The sequence below is a fragment of the Dermacentor albipictus genome, chromosome 2 (genome assembly GCF_038994185.2).
Source record: "Dermacentor albipictus isolate Rhodes 1998 colony chromosome 2, USDA_Dalb.pri_finalv2, whole genome shotgun sequence".
Taxonomy (NCBI): Eukaryota; Metazoa; Arthropoda; class Arachnida; order Ixodida; family Ixodidae; genus Dermacentor; species Dermacentor albipictus.
Window position 1 is genome coordinate 180,415,400 of NC_091822.1, and position 17,027 is coordinate 180,432,426.

Here is a 17,027-nt window from a genome sequence, read left to right on the forward strand (position 1 = left end):
GCACACAGCACCGAGATCGAAGAGTCCGCGCGAGGCAAGTATACAAAGCATGCTTCGCCTATCGCGACCTGCAAAGCGGAACGCGCTGCGCAGAGGGGCGTTAGCGATGGGGGCGAGGGGGGGGGGAGTGTTGCAAGAAACCGCGAGTGCTCAGCGGAGAGAACTAGACGAGGATGAAAGCGAAGAAGGCTTCAATAGAGAGAGTCATTGATAAAAATATGGGGGATAGGGGAGGGAGGGAGATGAGAAGGAGTGGTGGGCCTGCAGAGCGTGTCAAGGCAATACAAAAAAAGGGGGGGGGGCAGAAGGGGGCGACGATCATAAGCGTCCCGGGCCGCGCGAAACGCATACGCCAAGGGCGGAGAGAGAGAGAGAGAGAGAGAGAAAAGAAGACATGCAAAGAAGATTGAAAGAGGGCCGACGTTCGCTAAGGTTTAAACAGTGAACAATGCGAGCCAGAATCGGAGGAAATGGCGTACCGGCACGCTGCATTGGTTCTGGGGAAAGAGCAGGGGCAGACGCAAGAGGCGAACGTAGGCGCCGAGGCACGAACCAGTGTAAACAAACGTCCATTTTTCAAGGCAGTTTTCTCAACAAACGCACACTAGGACCAATAAGCAAAGACACACGGAACAAAAAAAAAGAAAAGAAAAAAATCGGCGCTGCTCGTTTGTGTGCGCACTTGAATGCGCGACTGCTCCCTTTTGTGAGTTTATGTTTTCCAGAAAGAAAATCTGGAACATAAGAGAACGGCGAGTGTTCTTCAGTCCTTGCGCCACAGATTCATTGCCTTGGCGCACCACTTTTTTATTTTTTTAATGCTACCGCGTCGGTTTCCTGGCTATCTACTCTCGTGTAGAACAAAAGAGCCACCTCACGTCTCCGGATAATACCACAGTGAAAAAAAAAATCCGCAAGATGACTGCCTAGATGACGACACAGCTCTGTTTATGGATTTCTTCTATACTCTTCTACCTATAAACAAAAGCGTCGTTGTTTCACTGCGGTTTTGTGCTTTACTCGCAAAGCTGGCAGTTTGAAATGGGCAGCCGGAATCGTGCGCGGACTCTGGACAACAAGCGGGAAAATGTACGCAGTTTCAAGTACTTCTTACTGTTGTTTTGTTTGGTGCCTGCTAGGAGAGAGAGAGAAAAAAATGTGTGTGTGTGCGTGTGCGTGCGTGCGGGGAAGGGGGCGTGTGCAGTCACCCCATACATAGCTGAGCCTTGTCTAAACCACGTTTAATGGATCCGACAGTGATAGAGAAAGAAAAGTTTAAGGATATTCTTAACATTAAACTTTTCTTTCACCTTCTCAAAGTCAGAGATGAAGACCCGTGGTACAATCATCTAGTCAACTATACTTTGCGCTGGGGTAAGGGGGACGGTGAAAGAAAAAAGAACGAGATGGCTGGCGATGAAGACAGAGGGAAGAGGCGAAGCACATAACGGACGCGTCTACTCGCAGTCAAGAGTTCCAGATCCCAGAACTCTTGACTGCGTCCTATGAACGTCCTCTGACAAAGCGAGAACATCAGCCAACATCTCTCGATCCTCCATGCATTGAGGGCAGTCACAAAGCACATGTTTTCTAGATTGATTCATATGGCCGACATTGTATGGCTGCCCGGCGGCATGGCATCACGGACTTCTCAACTAGCGGTCCACAGCATTTCGTTCAGAATTTACTCCTCAGACGACGAGCAATTGAGCGTAACGTTTTGAGACGCCGAAATCAATCAGGTACCGTCGACATAACTCCGCAGTTTCTGTGTCCTTCTGAACGTACTGCGCTATGTCACGGCGTTCATTACACTAATTAATAAGCAATCTGCAGGACATCTTTCAGTAAACGTCGTATCAATGACTACAATTACGCGATGAAAATCAATAAAATGACTGGGTACAGCAACTGAAGCATTAATCATCTGCAACTTGCGCAATCTTATCTACTGCCCATACCGTATGCTTGTCATCCACAGACATGAAACTGTCTCTTTAACTGTGGCATCCCAGTACTCTAGTTGAACTGCTGGGAAACTCGCGTTCAGGGAGTAGTATACGAATACAACGGTCCCGCGGTTCAGAGAGAGTAGTTTGAAACGTCAGCATCTCCCGTGCTCAATGCGTGGCTCCTTATGTAAGCGCAAGCTCGCAAGCAGAATACCTCGGTACAAATAAAAAATTCCTGTTGTGCATACAAGGACCGAAACCTTGGCCTGAAACACAACGCAGAGCATCCTCAGCGTGTGAAGATACAAGTAAAAGCATTTGCCTCGTTATTTGCGACGCTCTTGCTAACTTCTTCCACTCCTTCCAGTTGGCGTGACACACTTTCTACTCTGCTTAGGTAGTCGCGACACCGTGGCTTCTAATTACAGTACTCGATGTAGCAGTTCCATCTACAGTTCCACCCCCCATCATATGGGGCCTCATTTCCGCCTCGTTTCATGACGATCAGAAGTGCAGATATCAAATGTACGTCTGGGCTGCGCTGTACACTGTAGTAGAGGGCCTGAGAGGAACTTCGTCGACCAGGCAACGCTTGTGTTGGAACAAAGACGACGAAGAAGGAGAAGAAGTGCTGTTGCTTCAGGTTACGCGCAACAGCAGCTACCTTTAGCTGCTGTTTCTTCAGCTACATCCTGCCACCCGATTCCTGGCCTATCCCCCTTAGTGGGTGCGAGCAATGACAGAGGCTCATGATCAGCAGCAGCAGCAGCTACCCACAGAGTCGGGCTACGGTTTATGCTTAATAAGCCTCTTTTTCTATGGGTCAGGAGGCTTGACTCTCTACAAGTGGTGCTGAAACTCATCATAACAGCGAACCACATTGATGGCCTCAAGATAATCGCCTTCCTGCCTAGTGATTCATCGTATCGACCTTTGGCTGCTCATCGAGGAGTCAAAGCATGGAGGTGCTCAAGCTCATGCGCAAAGCCTAGAGATCACAGCTAACGCGGTTATTAACTTTATTCTTTTTTTTCTTTATTCAGTGAGTGCCCCACTTCGCCAAAAAGACGTTACAGCAGGGGGGTTACAGACTTAAATAAAACACTTCTTCATTTATGCAGCACACTTGCGTCTCTTGCAGCCGGTTCCAATCTCTGATAGTCATCACAAAGAAGGAATTGTAAAACATAGTTGTCCTTGCACGGTACTATTTCACTTTGTGTCGGTGATCATTTCGACTGGATATGTAATTGGGTTCATCAAAGTAGTTGTTACAAGCAATTCCAGTGTTACCATGAAAAACACAAAAGAAAAACTTCAACCACAGTTTTTTTCTGCTCAAATAAAGCGATTCCCTACCCAATCCCGTTTTCATAGCGGTACAGCTGTCTGTCCGCTTGTACCGCCCTAAAACAAACCGCGCAGCTCTATTCTGAATTTTTTCAAGTTTATCTACAGACCTGGCCTGCATCGGATCCCATACAGGGCATGCGTACTCCAAAATCGGTCTAATAGATGTGAGGTAGGCTGTGTTTTTTTTTAAATTCTGGGGTGCCCATCTTCCGTTGAATAAAGTTAAGAGCCCTTGCTGCTTTACCAACAACATAATCAATATTGGCATTCCATTAACAATCATGCGACAAAACAACACCAAGATATTTGCATGGTTGTTCGGTAGTAATCACACACATATTTAGGCTGTAAGCTGTTTCAATTTGTTTCTTGCTTTTTTTTTTAAACAAGCATGGGCACACACTTTTTGGGTTCAACGTCATTTGCCACTTCTGGCACCACCTTGTAATACGATCCAAATCGTCCTGCAAAGAAACGCTTCTATTGCGTTCCTAATCTGCCCATATAAAACACAATCGTCGGCAAATAAACGTATGCGCGACGACATACCTACAGAAATAGCATTACCAAAAATAAGGAATAAAAGCGGTCCAAGGACGGAGCCTTGTGGCCCGCCTGATGAGACACCTACATAGGATGAACACCTTCCATTTTAAAGCACGCATTGACGCCTGTCCAACAAGTAATTGGTTATCCAAGTTAGTACATTCTAGTCAAAATTTAGAATCTGCAGTTTGACGAGGAAGAGGGAGTGCGACACGGTTTCGAAGGCCTTTCGAAAATCTAAAAACACACAATCTGTTTGCCCACCCTCGTCAACGTTGGAAGCCAGCTCATGACAGAACTTTACAAGTTGCGTGGTAGAAAAAAAGCCCTTGCGAAAACCGTGCTGCTCATTTATCAGAACATTATTATCTGTAAGATGGGTCAACATGTGCTTAAATAGGATATGTTCAAAAAGTTTACCTGATATCGTTGTTAATGAAATGGGCCGGTAATTTGTTACATCCTTTTTTGAGCCACCCTTATGAACCGGAACAACATTGGAAATTTTCCAAGCATCGGGTAAAGTGCCTGTTGAAACGGACTTAGTGTAAATTATGTAAAGATAAAGCGAAATTGGCGCAGAACATCGCTTCAGTACACGAGGAGAAATACCATCAGGACCAACTGTTTTGGATTCGTCTTGGCTTTCAAGATGAGAACGTGTACAGCGAACACACAGTTCCACCGGCGGCATCAGTGGAAACGTGCTTGGGTGCGGTTGGGAAGGAGCGTCATGCTTGGGTAAAAACACGGATTGGAAATACGTATTGAAGCAAGTGGAAGCACTTCTTGTTGGGCTAGTTGGTAGCTATTCACTATAAAATATGAAGACGCCAAATAAACATACACACACACGAGAAGAAAACGGGACAGGGCGACAAGGCAGCTTGTGCGTTAGCGATACTTCGATATCATTATATAAGGCCGAGATGAGGTTTCTTGAGCGGGATGCGTCATGAATGTTTGATTAGATGCGTGAATGAATGTTTGCTCTGTGCGCATGTGTTGACTGACACTATATATGTGCCTGTGTTCTGTAAATAAAACAGTTGCGAGTGCCGCCCTGTCCCGTTTTTTTCTCTTGTATGTGTATGTTTATTTGGCGTCTTCACATTTTATAATGTTAAGCATGTGGCTTTAGCTTCCTCATCGACTATAACGGTATCATCATTAAAATTCACTTCGCCGACTCCAACGTTATCAGATCCAAACTCCTTGATATAATGCCAGAACGACTTGGGATTAGTTTTCATGTTATTATTGAGCCCCTCGTAATATATATTTTGCTTTTTCCACACTTGCTTTATACTGTTCCGTTAATGCTTGTAATTTTTTCGCGTGCTCACTGCTTCCAGTTTTCTTTAATTTACGGAAAACTCGTCGCCTTTTCTTGATTTCTCTCAAAATACCTGACGTAATCCATGGCTTCTTGCATTTATCAATCTTGCCTGCTTGTATCGCAGGTATATACTTATCCACAATGATTAACACCTTATCCCTAAATTTAGACCATAAATCGTTGACACTAACGTTTTCAGCAAAGCACTCAAACACAGGCAAATAATCTAGCTTTTGAGCTATGCTTGAGTAGTCACCCTTGCTGAATAGAACAACCTTTCATCGAATCGACGCCTTGCCAAGACAATGTTACGGAAGAGTAGTTTTGTATCCTGAGAGAACGACTCAATCATCTTCACGACATCTTAAAGGCAATTAATTCCGACATCGTCCGTGTGCTATCAACCAGGGAAGCTGAAGCAGAGCTTGAGCGGGTTGTGGACTACAAAGATCGAGCTACCACGACGGCCGCGAAGCTCAAATACCGTATACGTCAGCTTAAGGAATCGCTCCATTGTACGTCATCGTCGACCTCAAACGACCCCGTTGAACGCACACTGCAATGCGGTGTTCACCTTCCTAAAATCGACCTTATAAAGTTCGACGGCCTCACAGACATAGACAAGTTCACCTATCTACGCTCGGTCTTGACTGGCGACGCAGAATTGGCGATCGCGGGACTTCCAGCAACTGCAAGCTGCTACACTGATCCCCTGTAATTCTAAAACGGCGCTTCGCTAAGAACGACTTCATCATTTGGGATCACATGAAGCGACTTATCGACTTGCAGCCCTTTCGATCCCCCAACGACCTTTGAGGGCTTCGAAGCATCTACGACACTGTTCAGTCCCAGACACGTGCCCTTAAAATTTTCGGAGTGTCGGAAGATAATTATTCTTCAATGCTCTACCCCATCCTCCTGAAATCACTTCCTCCCGATATTGTCCTCGATTTCAACAAGACCAACGCACTCCAGAGTTCGGAGGAAAGGGGAGGAGGTGGAAGTACTGGCGATCAAGGATAGTGCACCGAGCGACAGAAGGCGAGCATTAAGTCTGTGCTGCTTTTCATTCACACAGAAATAGAGTCTCCAGAACGAACAATCCTGCATGTTTCCGTACAAGAGGACGCATTGAAATGCAAAGATAAAGATTTTCGCAGTAGTGCGCCATCCACACCGCTACCTTTATCCTTAACGAAACTGCCGTGCCATCAACGCTCAACGACGGAGTCTTTGATCTCATCCGCCAAACCTGTTCTTCAAAAAAAGGCCTGCGTTTTCTGTGAATGAACGACCCATTACACCGAGCAGTGCGACTCTGCAATTCCTGTGAAGGAAAAGAAAAAGCGCCTACTAGGTGGACGTCGCTGCTTCGGTCGTACCCTGGAGCATCACGTAGCAAGAGATTGCATAAGAAAAGTTAAATGTGGAAAGGGCAATCGGCGCCATGCGGGAACAATGTACGACCCTATTAAATTAAATTAAATTCTGGGGTTTTACGTGCCAAAACCACTTTCTGATTATGAGGCACGCCGTAGTGGAGGACTCCGGAAATTTCGACCACCGGGGGATCTTTAACGTGCACCTAAATCTAAGTACACGGATGTTTTCGCATTTCGCCCCCATCGAAATGCGGCCGCCATGGCCGGGATTCGATCCCGCGACCTCGTGCTCAGCAGCCCAACACCATATTACGACCCTATAGGTTGATGGAAACGACTGTCGGACCCGAGGCCTTCCTTACACAAATACAGCTCGATATGACTGGAACAGGCACTTCCAAACGGTTCGTATACCTCCAAACAATTGTTGCTTGGGCAGCCGCACACGAAAGTAAAGTGCTGGTTCCGCGTTTTATTGGACGGAGGCATCCAGCGTAGTTTTGTGACCGAATAATTGGCTGAGAAACTACATTGTCAAGTACTCGATCACCAGTGTCTTACAGTAGGATATTTTGGAATTTTGGACTGACTCAATTATTGCACTGTACTAGACTACCGGGGATCCCAACAGATGGAAAGACTTCATTCGCCATAGGGTAACGGAGAGTCAAAGCAAAACGAACATCACATTGTGGAGCCATAGCCCTGGAAAGCAGAACCCTGCTGATATTTTTGACAAGAGGAGTTTCGGTCCATGAATTAACAACAAGCTCAGTCTGGTGGACAGGGCCCCATTGGCTTAAATGTGAAGAGAATGAATAGCGCCCCACACCGCACACCGAACTGTACCAATCTTCCACAAAGTGTCACGGAGGAACGTCTTCATCGGGCACTATCATTGCAAATGGTCATGCCAAGCGAACCACCAATTATGGACATTCAAAAATACAGCTCTCTTGCGCGACTACACCATGTTACACCTTGGATACTACGATTTGCCCCGAAACTAAAGCGGAAAAGTGTCTTCCTGGGAGCCCTAAATACAGAAGAAACACAATTCGGCGAACTATACTGGATAAAAAAGGTTCAAAGCTCAGCCTATCAGCAAGAAATTGACCGCCTTTCCAGAGGAGCTCAGCATATAAATGATTCAACACTTCAAGACGTGACCTGCTTCCTCGACAATGGAATTCTTCGAGTCGCAGGACGCCTACAATTCAGCAAGAAATCTTATGATGAAAAGCATCCAATCGTCTTACCAAAGGACCACTACTACTGCGAGCTCCTCGAGCAACGCTACCGACAACTTCTTCATGCAGGAGTTCGGGATACACATGTACAACTAAAGCAAATGTTTTTGGATATTACGAGGACGGCAGCTAGTCAAGAAGGTAATCATAGGATGCATAGTGTGCCAACGCTACAACGTCAGATCTTTCTCCGAAGTAACTGTACCGTCACCACCTGAAAGAATGACCGCTTCGGAACCCTTTCAAGTGAAAGGACTAGATTTCGCCAGTCCCCTCTACGTTAAACATCCAGATAACTATGCCAAAGTGCATATTTGCCTGCTCACGCGCGCCGTGATTCGAGCTGTTCACCTCAAGCTAGTCGAAGACATGACCGCCACAAGCTTTCTCAACGCTTTCCGACGCTTTGTGTCACGGCGGGGACTTCCTTATGTTATATATTCAGACAACGCCTTAACATTCAAGAAGAGCAATACAGAGCTTTCGAGATTGTGGAAATAACTGAGAAACAAAGCTTGTATACTACATCACTTAACATACTATAAAATGGAAATTTATTGTCAATCATGCACTGTGGTGGGGCGGTTTTTACGAGAGACTTATCAGGTCTGTCAAGCTGACAATGAACAAGTGTACCGGAAAGGGATCTCTTACAGAGAAACAGCTACAAACAACCTTAAGAGAAGTTTAAGCTGTGATTAATTCCCGGCTAATCACATACAATTACAGCGACCGTGAAGATCTGGAACCTCTCTCCCCGTCTCACTTTCTCATTGGAAAGCGAATATCTGCACTTCCCGGCCTAACACTCGGCGAGATCACAGTAGATAGTCGTCACCCACGTGAGAACAAAGAGAAAAAACGCGAAGAAATTTCTAGAAGCATTGGTCCACAGAATACCTTTCGGAGTTGAGAACAATGCCCAGCCCCAAGTCAGCGACTTCGTTCTTCTACAAGAGGTCAGCAAGACCTGGAATAATGGAAGGTTGTTCGAATAGAGGAGCTTTATAGAAGAAGAGACGGCAAGACTAGATCCCTGTACCTTGAGACTACCGGGTGAATCTACCGTTAAACGGACCGTTCAACACCTCTGTCCACTAGAATCAAACTTTTTGTGAACTTCTGCGCACAGCGCAGTTTTTGGAGCAAGAACGACGAAGAAGGCGACGAAGCGCTCCTGCTTCGGATCACGCGCAACAACAGCTACAACAGAGCCGGTCTACGGTTCATGCTTAATAAACCCCTTTTTCTAGGCATCAGGAGGCTTGATTCTCTACAACTCGTGCACTTAAATTTCAGTACACGGGCGTTACCTTCTTTTCTTTTTCCGCGGCCGCCGCGACCAGGAAGCGAACCACTGACATCGTGATTAAAGCCTAACGCCACATGGCCGTACACAAACCATCTACTGCTTTATTCGACCTCAATACACACGCATCACTTTCTCCCACAGTAATCCTTCAAGGATACCACGCTTTGGCCCATCCTCGAGTGAACGTAACGTTGCCGTCAGCTCTCGCCTGTAAAGGATGCACCGCCGCATAGTCACACACCGTGAGACAAAGCCAACTCTGCCAACAAAGCCTGCTCTAAAATAAGGCCATCGAAGCTTCAAAGCTGCGCATCTACGCTAGTGCTTCGGCAGGGCTGACAAAAGGTAAGACACGCCAAACGTATGCGGACAGAGACAAGTCGCGACGGCGAGCTATATGGGTACATTCGGCACCAGCAGTAAGTGTCGACCCCATCCGCTAGGCTCAGCGCAAAATGCACGCCCGTGCCGCAACCGAGGTGCTCGCTCGGCCCCCATTCGCATCGTCACCGAGGCATAAAACATTTAAAAAATAAAAATAAAGAAAGAAGAATAAATTGACGGCAGGCGAGGAGGCGGTGAAATCCCGTTTCCTGCGCATCCATCCATCCAGCCACCCGAGCGTGCATCCATTCGCCGTGCCGGAGCAAGCCAGCGTTCACATCTGATCTTGCCGCTGCTTCAGGGCCAACCAGCGTTAGGTTGAGATGCCTTCCTCGCTTCGGCGAGCCAAGGTTATCTATCTACGTTCGCTTCCCTCCTCGGCTACAGTGGGAGCTGCCATCCTCGAGCTCGTCTTTCCCGCACTTCCCTCGCCCTCATTCCTCTTCGTCTTCTTCCTTTTAGTTTGCGCCTCCTTCCTTTGCCACTTGTTCGCGCTCGGCGTCTTTACAGCTCCTGCTCTCACGACTTCGACTTTCCGTATACGTACTTTGCCTTCCACGGTGCTCAGAATCGCGAAGGGCCGTTTTGCATTCCTCCATTTCGGTGCTTCAAATCGACAGACACCGGAGACGAAGAAGGTGTAGAAAGAAAGAAAGAAAGAAAGAAAGAAAGAAAGAAAGAAAGAAAGAAAGAAAGAAAGAAAGAAAGAAAGAAAGAAAGAAAGAAAGAAAGAAAGAAGTCGACGTCTCTGAACAAAAAGCCCAGGGCCAAGCCACCGTGCCTGGACGGTGAACCCTGTGACGCATACACCGGATGTAAGAACACGGTTGCTTTGCTTCGCAGTGGAAACCGACCCCGTGAAGTTAGGAGGGGGGCTGCATATAAAAAGAAAGAAAAGCAGCCCCAGTCAACATGAAAAAAACTGGAAAAAAAGAACAGTTAACAAGGTAGGCGAAACCGCCAATAACACTCGGTGTCCGACGCCTGACAAGACGACAAGAAGCAAATAACAGGATAAATCGAAAAGAGAGCGTGAACAGCCCGTTGCAGAAACCTACTCGCTGGCAGGACGCAAGAAAAGTAAACAAGAAGAAAGCAAGTGAAAAAAAAAGTGGACCAAGAAGCCATAAACCGATTTTAAATCTGGGTACCGTTAGTCGGTTAGTAAGAACGAGTGGCCACAAGTTAAAGCAAATAAATAAGAACACGTAGAAATATTACCTGAAAAAAAAATAGAACGCGAGCACAAGATATGCTAACTTGTGGTTAAAGCTGAGAACTGACGTACACGGAAGGACAGAGAAGACACGGGAACTATCTTGCCGAGAAAATGGAATATTCAACTGGGAAACCGGCGAAGTGTAGCAATAAGCTCACGCGCTAGAAAACAGCAGTAAACGAGGGGGAGGGTGTACAGCTAAGACAAAGAAGGAGATGAGGAGGAGCTAACCAAGGGAGTTTCCAGATGGCTACGCAACAACAACCGCCAAAGAGGGTAAGGGACCGTCAAGCTCTGGGGATTACAAGGTGATGAAATGAGAAAAGAAGGAAGTAAACTGCCGGGGGAAACACGTGGAGAAAGAGAGCGCGACACGGTCGCAACGCGTCGCACGAATAAAATGCAAATGCTAGCCCGAGTGCATAGGATTAAAAAAAGAATGGTGTTGAGCAGGGTACAGGATGGGGGGAGAAGTTAAAGACAATAAAAGGGAACTAGGGCACAATAAAAAGGCAAATACGATAAGGAAAAGTTTGAATATTACAAAGTAAAAACGGGATGTAAACGTGGGAAGCGGGAGGGGGGGCTGGGGTTAGAGAGAGTTGAGTGAAAGCAGAACGCAAAAATGCAAGGAAAACAATTTCCCCAGGCGGAAACTTCGGAAAGTACAGAATAATAAGATCGATGCAAGGCCGAGTTAAAGAAGGGAATGTTAGTGGAGAGAGAAAACGGTGAAGAAATAACTCATTTGAGTTGAATAACCAGACCATGCATAGGGATATACTTCACAAGCAAGGAAAGAAGGTGAATCTCAATATACAGGAGGAAAAAAAGGAAGAATCAGATGATCCAAAAATTAATCGAAAACAGAACAGTGGGAAGAACAAATAGAGTAAATGGTGAACAAACTAAGAAGGCCGCCGCATAGTGAAACGAAAGCAAGTAGAAAAAGAGGATCGGGATGCACGCAGACGAGCTTTCCCGAAAGGGGGACGAAGGCTGGGGCGAAGATTGGAGGAAGGCGAGGGCCAGGCCGGCTTTGGCGCATGCGTGATTTCAACGACGAGGGAGCAGCTGAGGGAAAACGGGGATGCGAGCGAGGCGGATGAGAAGGAAAGTGCGACGCGGCTCTTCTTCTCTCGCGCTCACTCAAAGGGAAAGGTGGGAGTGGGTGTACCCGACTCAACGAAACGGGCCGGCCGACCAACCGGCCCGGCGTGATCGCGAAACGCTGGGCCAGAGAGAGTTCGGCGCCTGGCGGCGAAGGCGGCGCTGCTTCGTCCCCCCGCGCTCGACAACCACCGGGCTTCTTCGCTCTTAGCACGCCTTGTCATCGTCGGCGTTGAAAGGAAAGCGCGTCGTCGTCCTTCGTCATCGAACGAGACGTGACAACTTTCCTCTTTTCCGGACGACACTGCAGCTCGAAGCAGCAACTGAAAGCTGCCGAAGAGTTTGTTCCTCCCTGTCGCTAGTGTTTTCTTACGCGTCGACAGGGTAGCGCTAGCCAGTTCGGCCCGACTTTCCGACGCTTCTACTTGTCTCGTATACTTCACTGCTGAGTTGACGCACGCCATAGAATAGCTAAGACAGACGGTTCGCGGAGGGCTGGATAGCCGTAGGCGGTCGAAAAGAGGAAAATAAGTAAATTCGAAGTAAGCATGGTAGGGTAAAAAGCGAGGCAGCTTCCATTCGGTCGATCAGTAGAGACCCGCATCAAGAAAGAAGAAATCGTGTTAGACGGTAGCGCCCTGCGATAACACACGGAAGGCAGCGGCACGTAGAAAGTCAAGACAACTGCAGCGAGAAGCCTCGGACGACGTAAGGTGCAAGCAGTCGACGACCGGGATCAAGTGAGTAGGACTGCTTTCTTAAGAGACATACGGCGTGACACGTCAGCGAATTATCGGCGCTTCTGACGTGCCACGGAGAAAAAAAATTTTTGAGACCACAGCTGCAACGAAAATTGCAATCGTTCCTTTTTTTTCGTGGTTAAGCCGTGCAGCAAGTGTTAGGGACAAGCGGTCCTTAATTTAAACACGCGCACGTCCATTCTTCCATTCTATCTTACAGGTCTAACATGTGAGGGTCAAAGAAACTTTCTTTTTCAAGACCAGTGGTCCACAGCATTTTGCTGCATTTTACACTGCAATTGTTAGCAAGAGTACCTAGACAAGGCTGCAACGCTACCGAATCACAAGGCCAACGGTGTTACAGAATATACAATCGCGTTATAGGAGGACAGAGAAAAGTAGAAGGCAGGGAGGTTAACCAGAATAACGTGCGGTATAATCGCGTCATAAAATACGAAAACGAATACGATGTAAGCACCCGCGTTTAGCAACGATTTTCATCTCCCAAGGCATCTTAATTAACATTGAGAACGACATTACCGCAATGATACCAGCTGAAAACATATATAAATTCAAAACGTTACTAAGCTATAGAAATGCTGTGCTGGGAAAACTGGACTCATTCCTACCCCTGGCAACTCTACAACAAAATAGAAGTACATATTCATATCGTCACCAGGCACTATGGCACATTCCTTTCTCACGTACTAATTATGGCTGCCAACGCCTTAAACACACACTACCTTCCCTACTTAACTATTTCAACCAACAAAATGTTGATGTGCTATCTCTAAACAAAACTAAAATATTGGATTTGTTCTTATAGATGTGTATTGTTAACAGCTCTAACAGTTCCGCAAAACTTACCATGTACTTTCGTTGCGTTTATACGTTCACACTTGTAACTATTATTCCTACAATCCAGGTTTTCCGCGGTAGTGATTGCGCCCGGACCTCGTGGCAGGGTTTGGGTTGTAAACTGGATGCTGTAAAGAATGTCTTCGCGGAAAAAAAAAAATCGAGGATGTGACGACGCCCTGGGCTACATTGCCGTGGTGTCTGTCACGAAAGCAGCAGTCTATATGCAGATTATCTTTTTTTTTCTGTTTTTTAACCTGGACGCACATATGTATTTGCAAGTATGTAAACTAATTTCGAAAAAAGAAAGAACATTTCCTGATGGTAACTTGTGTTTGTTGTACACTGCTGTGAAATTTGTTATATTTATTTATGTATGTGTATGTAGTTATGTATATATATATGTATACATTGTTTTTGCCTTCTTATGATATATGCGACGGAGTCTGTGTTTAGTAATAAAACGCAAGATAACAGATTGTAATTGTATACTAGGAGTTATCTGACACTACTGTATTATAACTAGTTTCTATGTAATAACACGAAAATGTCTATGTATTTCTGTGTAAAAATAGTCTTGTATCTACACTTCATGAGTGATTGTATTGCTACACGAGCCGCTACCGTGCCTATCTGGGAGACCGGAGCTTTGTCAAGCCGAAGAATTTTCGGCTTTTATTCCGGCTCTCCCTTTTTTCACCTTGTATCGAGTGGTGAAAATAAAAATGATGATGATGATGATGATGATGATGATGATGATATCACAAGTGCTTACACACAGAAACTGTGGGGTACGAGTGGAACGACAGAACGAAGCGACACCACCATATCGGTGCAGCAGTCACGGTGTGCCACCGCTGTACATGAGGTTGCGGGTTCGAATATCGGGAGCCGCAGCAGCATTCCTAAAAAAGCGAAATGTGACAACTTTCGCTGTCCCATATGTCGGCGCACGCTAACTACCCAGCGGAACAGAGCGGAACCTTTGGTTCCGCTTTGTTCCGCGTTCCGCTCGGTTCCGCTTTATTTCGGAACCTATGGTTTTACATCCCAAGGTTCCCTTGGGATGTAAACATCAGTAAATCAGACCTGTCACTGACGAAATCAGTCAAGTGACGGTAAAGACAGGAGGGATTTCTTCGTAGCTACAGGTGGAGCATGAATTAATGCAGCGTACAGGCCTGGCATAACGTAACTATGCTATCCCGATGCTGTTTATTTTCGTAATTCTTTAATGGATAAGGAAGAACTAGAATCGCGCGAAAGCGGGCATCCTCACATTATACCTACCCAACCTGCATGTAACGGACGATAAAGTCATCTGCGAAATTTCTGTCATTGCGCCTAGTTGCGCTTTTCTCAGGCTGACGCTTCATTTTATTACTCGTGAGAGAGAGAGAGAGAGAGAGAGAGAGAGAGAGAGAGAGAGAGAAGCTTTAATGACATGGTGAAGATGTTAGCCTGGCGTCTCGCCGGCTAACGTTACTCCTCCTGAGTGTTTCATAAGAGGTATACTGGAAGCCTGTACCGCATGCCTGCCATAAGGACCCGAAATTACGAGACCTGAACTAAACAAAATAAAGATAGAAAGGTCACAGAAGTCGGCGGAAGCAGCCTAGTTGCTACTGGGAACAATTGAGAACAGGATTGGTGAGAAAAGAGGAAAGTGGTGCAGCGAAGATTGTCTTCGTAAAAAAGGCAGAAAGCCATTAGTTGGGGCGACCACCGTCGGCTCCGGGACGTCTGGTCGGCTCCCTGTTGCGTTCACACAGCTCGAGATCTCTGGAGAGTGAGGCGGGCTTTCGTTCGCAACTTCTCAAGCTTCCGAGTAATAGAAATTCGCATGACACTGCGCAGAACGGATTCAGCTCCACTCGTGCTCCCAGAGTTTTCGATTATTTGGAGGAAAGGCTGCATGAATAGTACGCGGGCACGTTACACGTGCAGCAATTTGTACTGTGCGCTTTCACTAATCGTAAGCAAGGTTGTGCACAGAGCTCGGTTGGTGGTGCAGGAGCTTAGGGTCGCTAGATTGACTACTCTCACTCAGAAATGTCAGGAACGCTCCTTTTGAGTACCTGGGCACTCTTGATGTCGCTTCGGAGTCATAGAGACAGTTTTTATTGTAAAATCGGCGAGTGTCCAAGCGAGCAAATATTTAGTCACGCGTATGGGATCGTGGCTCGTGGTAAGCTGGTACGTGCACACAGAAAGGATTCGCATCTGAGCAGGCTATCACCAGCTTATATTCGACATCCTCTCTTTGGATCGCTTTCGCAGGCAAGCCGTCTCTTAGGCGACAAGCACACGACTGAGGTACCGCGTATGCTTACAAGCCTGGCATTTTTTTTTTTAATTCAGCTTGTTCAGCACGAAGAAGTGCGTCGAGAGGAAGGGAGAGACAGTAGGACAAAGTTCGCATATTCAATATCCCGAAAACTGACGGCCTCGACAATCCACGAACTTCCACTGCTCGTATAGGCATCCTGTTTTTAACAGCAGTGAGCACGTGTGGGTGGGCGAGTTGGTTTTACATGTTTACAACGAAGGCGCCAGATAAAAGGATGGACGAAGGAAGACGACACAGAACAACAGAACAACCACGAAGGCAGCAGGATGACTTTATTTTAAAGCTTAACCTTGTTACTGTGAGCAGAAACAGGTGTGTCGCCATTAGCAACGCTATTAGATAGGACGAAACATCTATCTCGTCACCATAAACGCATATTTTCCCATTTTAAGCATTAGTCACAAACTGAGACGAAGATGTTAATTTGCTAAGAGCGCCAGACAAAAAAGAAAAAAGTGATGTACATATAAAACCGCATAAGTCGACATTACTAATCGAATTTTTTTATGTCACCTCGCATATCGTGCGATTCAGATTTTTTCCCACGTGTCTATTGTATGGATTTCGGTAAATTCACGTGGTCGCGCTTTCTTGGTTTGCTTGCTTGCTTTCCGCTTTGACGCATGTGCCTTCGTTTCAGTTCGCTTGAACTTGGCGTTACCCACTGCCATCTTTACTGCAAATATACATTCTTTTCTATTATCTTCACTTGAAAGACATCACACTATGACGGCTGCACAATCTTATCCCACTACCAAACAACAAACACAGCGTATCCACCCGTTCAGTACTTTGTCTGAGGTTTTCGGGCCCAACACTTCCACCATCGTCAAGCGTCGAAAGGATTAGCGAAAAGAGAAAGCAGGTCCCAGGGCGACGGACCCACAAGCAGCAGCCGCGCTTGTGCTCGCAAAATCCGCGGCGCTGCCCCGGGCCTCGTTATTTACATTTCCGGCGTGCCGCCGGTGTCCATGCTTAAGACGCACACGTCGCAGGCGTTGCTACATGCGGAGTGAAAGACAAAAGCGAAAGGGGATGGAAGAGACACACGAATGGCCGCGAACAAGGAGGAGGGGACGGCGAGTGAAATTGAAAGGCGCGCCAGAGGGATGGAGCGAACCAGTCTGCAAACGACGCATTCTCCACACATCGGGGGCAGCCAGCACTTAGGTCGACGGCGGATCCCGCGCGCTAAGCACTTCCTTATCTCTCTTGCAAAAGAAAAAAAAAAT

At 46.6% G+C, this 17,027-nt stretch overlaps 2 protein-coding genes across 6 annotated transcripts in view; one reads left to right on the plus strand and one right to left on the minus strand.

Moving 5' to 3' along the window:
* The window catches only part of LOC135919314 (immunoglobulin domain-containing protein oig-4-like), a 380,763-nt gene that overhangs the window by 320,730 nt on the left and 43,006 nt on the right, over positions 1-17,027 (plus strand). Inside the window, exon 1 of one of the 4 annotated variants that reach the window (XM_065453047.2) lies at positions 11,928-12,587. The exons of the other annotated variants lie outside the window; for them this stretch is intronic. The gene's annotated coding sequence lies outside the window, so the exon portion shown is untranslated. Of the gene's footprint in view, positions 1-11,927; positions 12,588-17,027 lie in introns of those variants that run through there. 4 annotated transcript variants of the gene reach the window in all.
* The window catches only part of Plod (procollagen lysyl hydroxylase), a 171,924-nt gene that overhangs the window by 61,755 nt on the left and 93,142 nt on the right, over positions 1-17,027 (minus strand). The gene's annotated exons all lie outside the window — the stretch shown is intronic.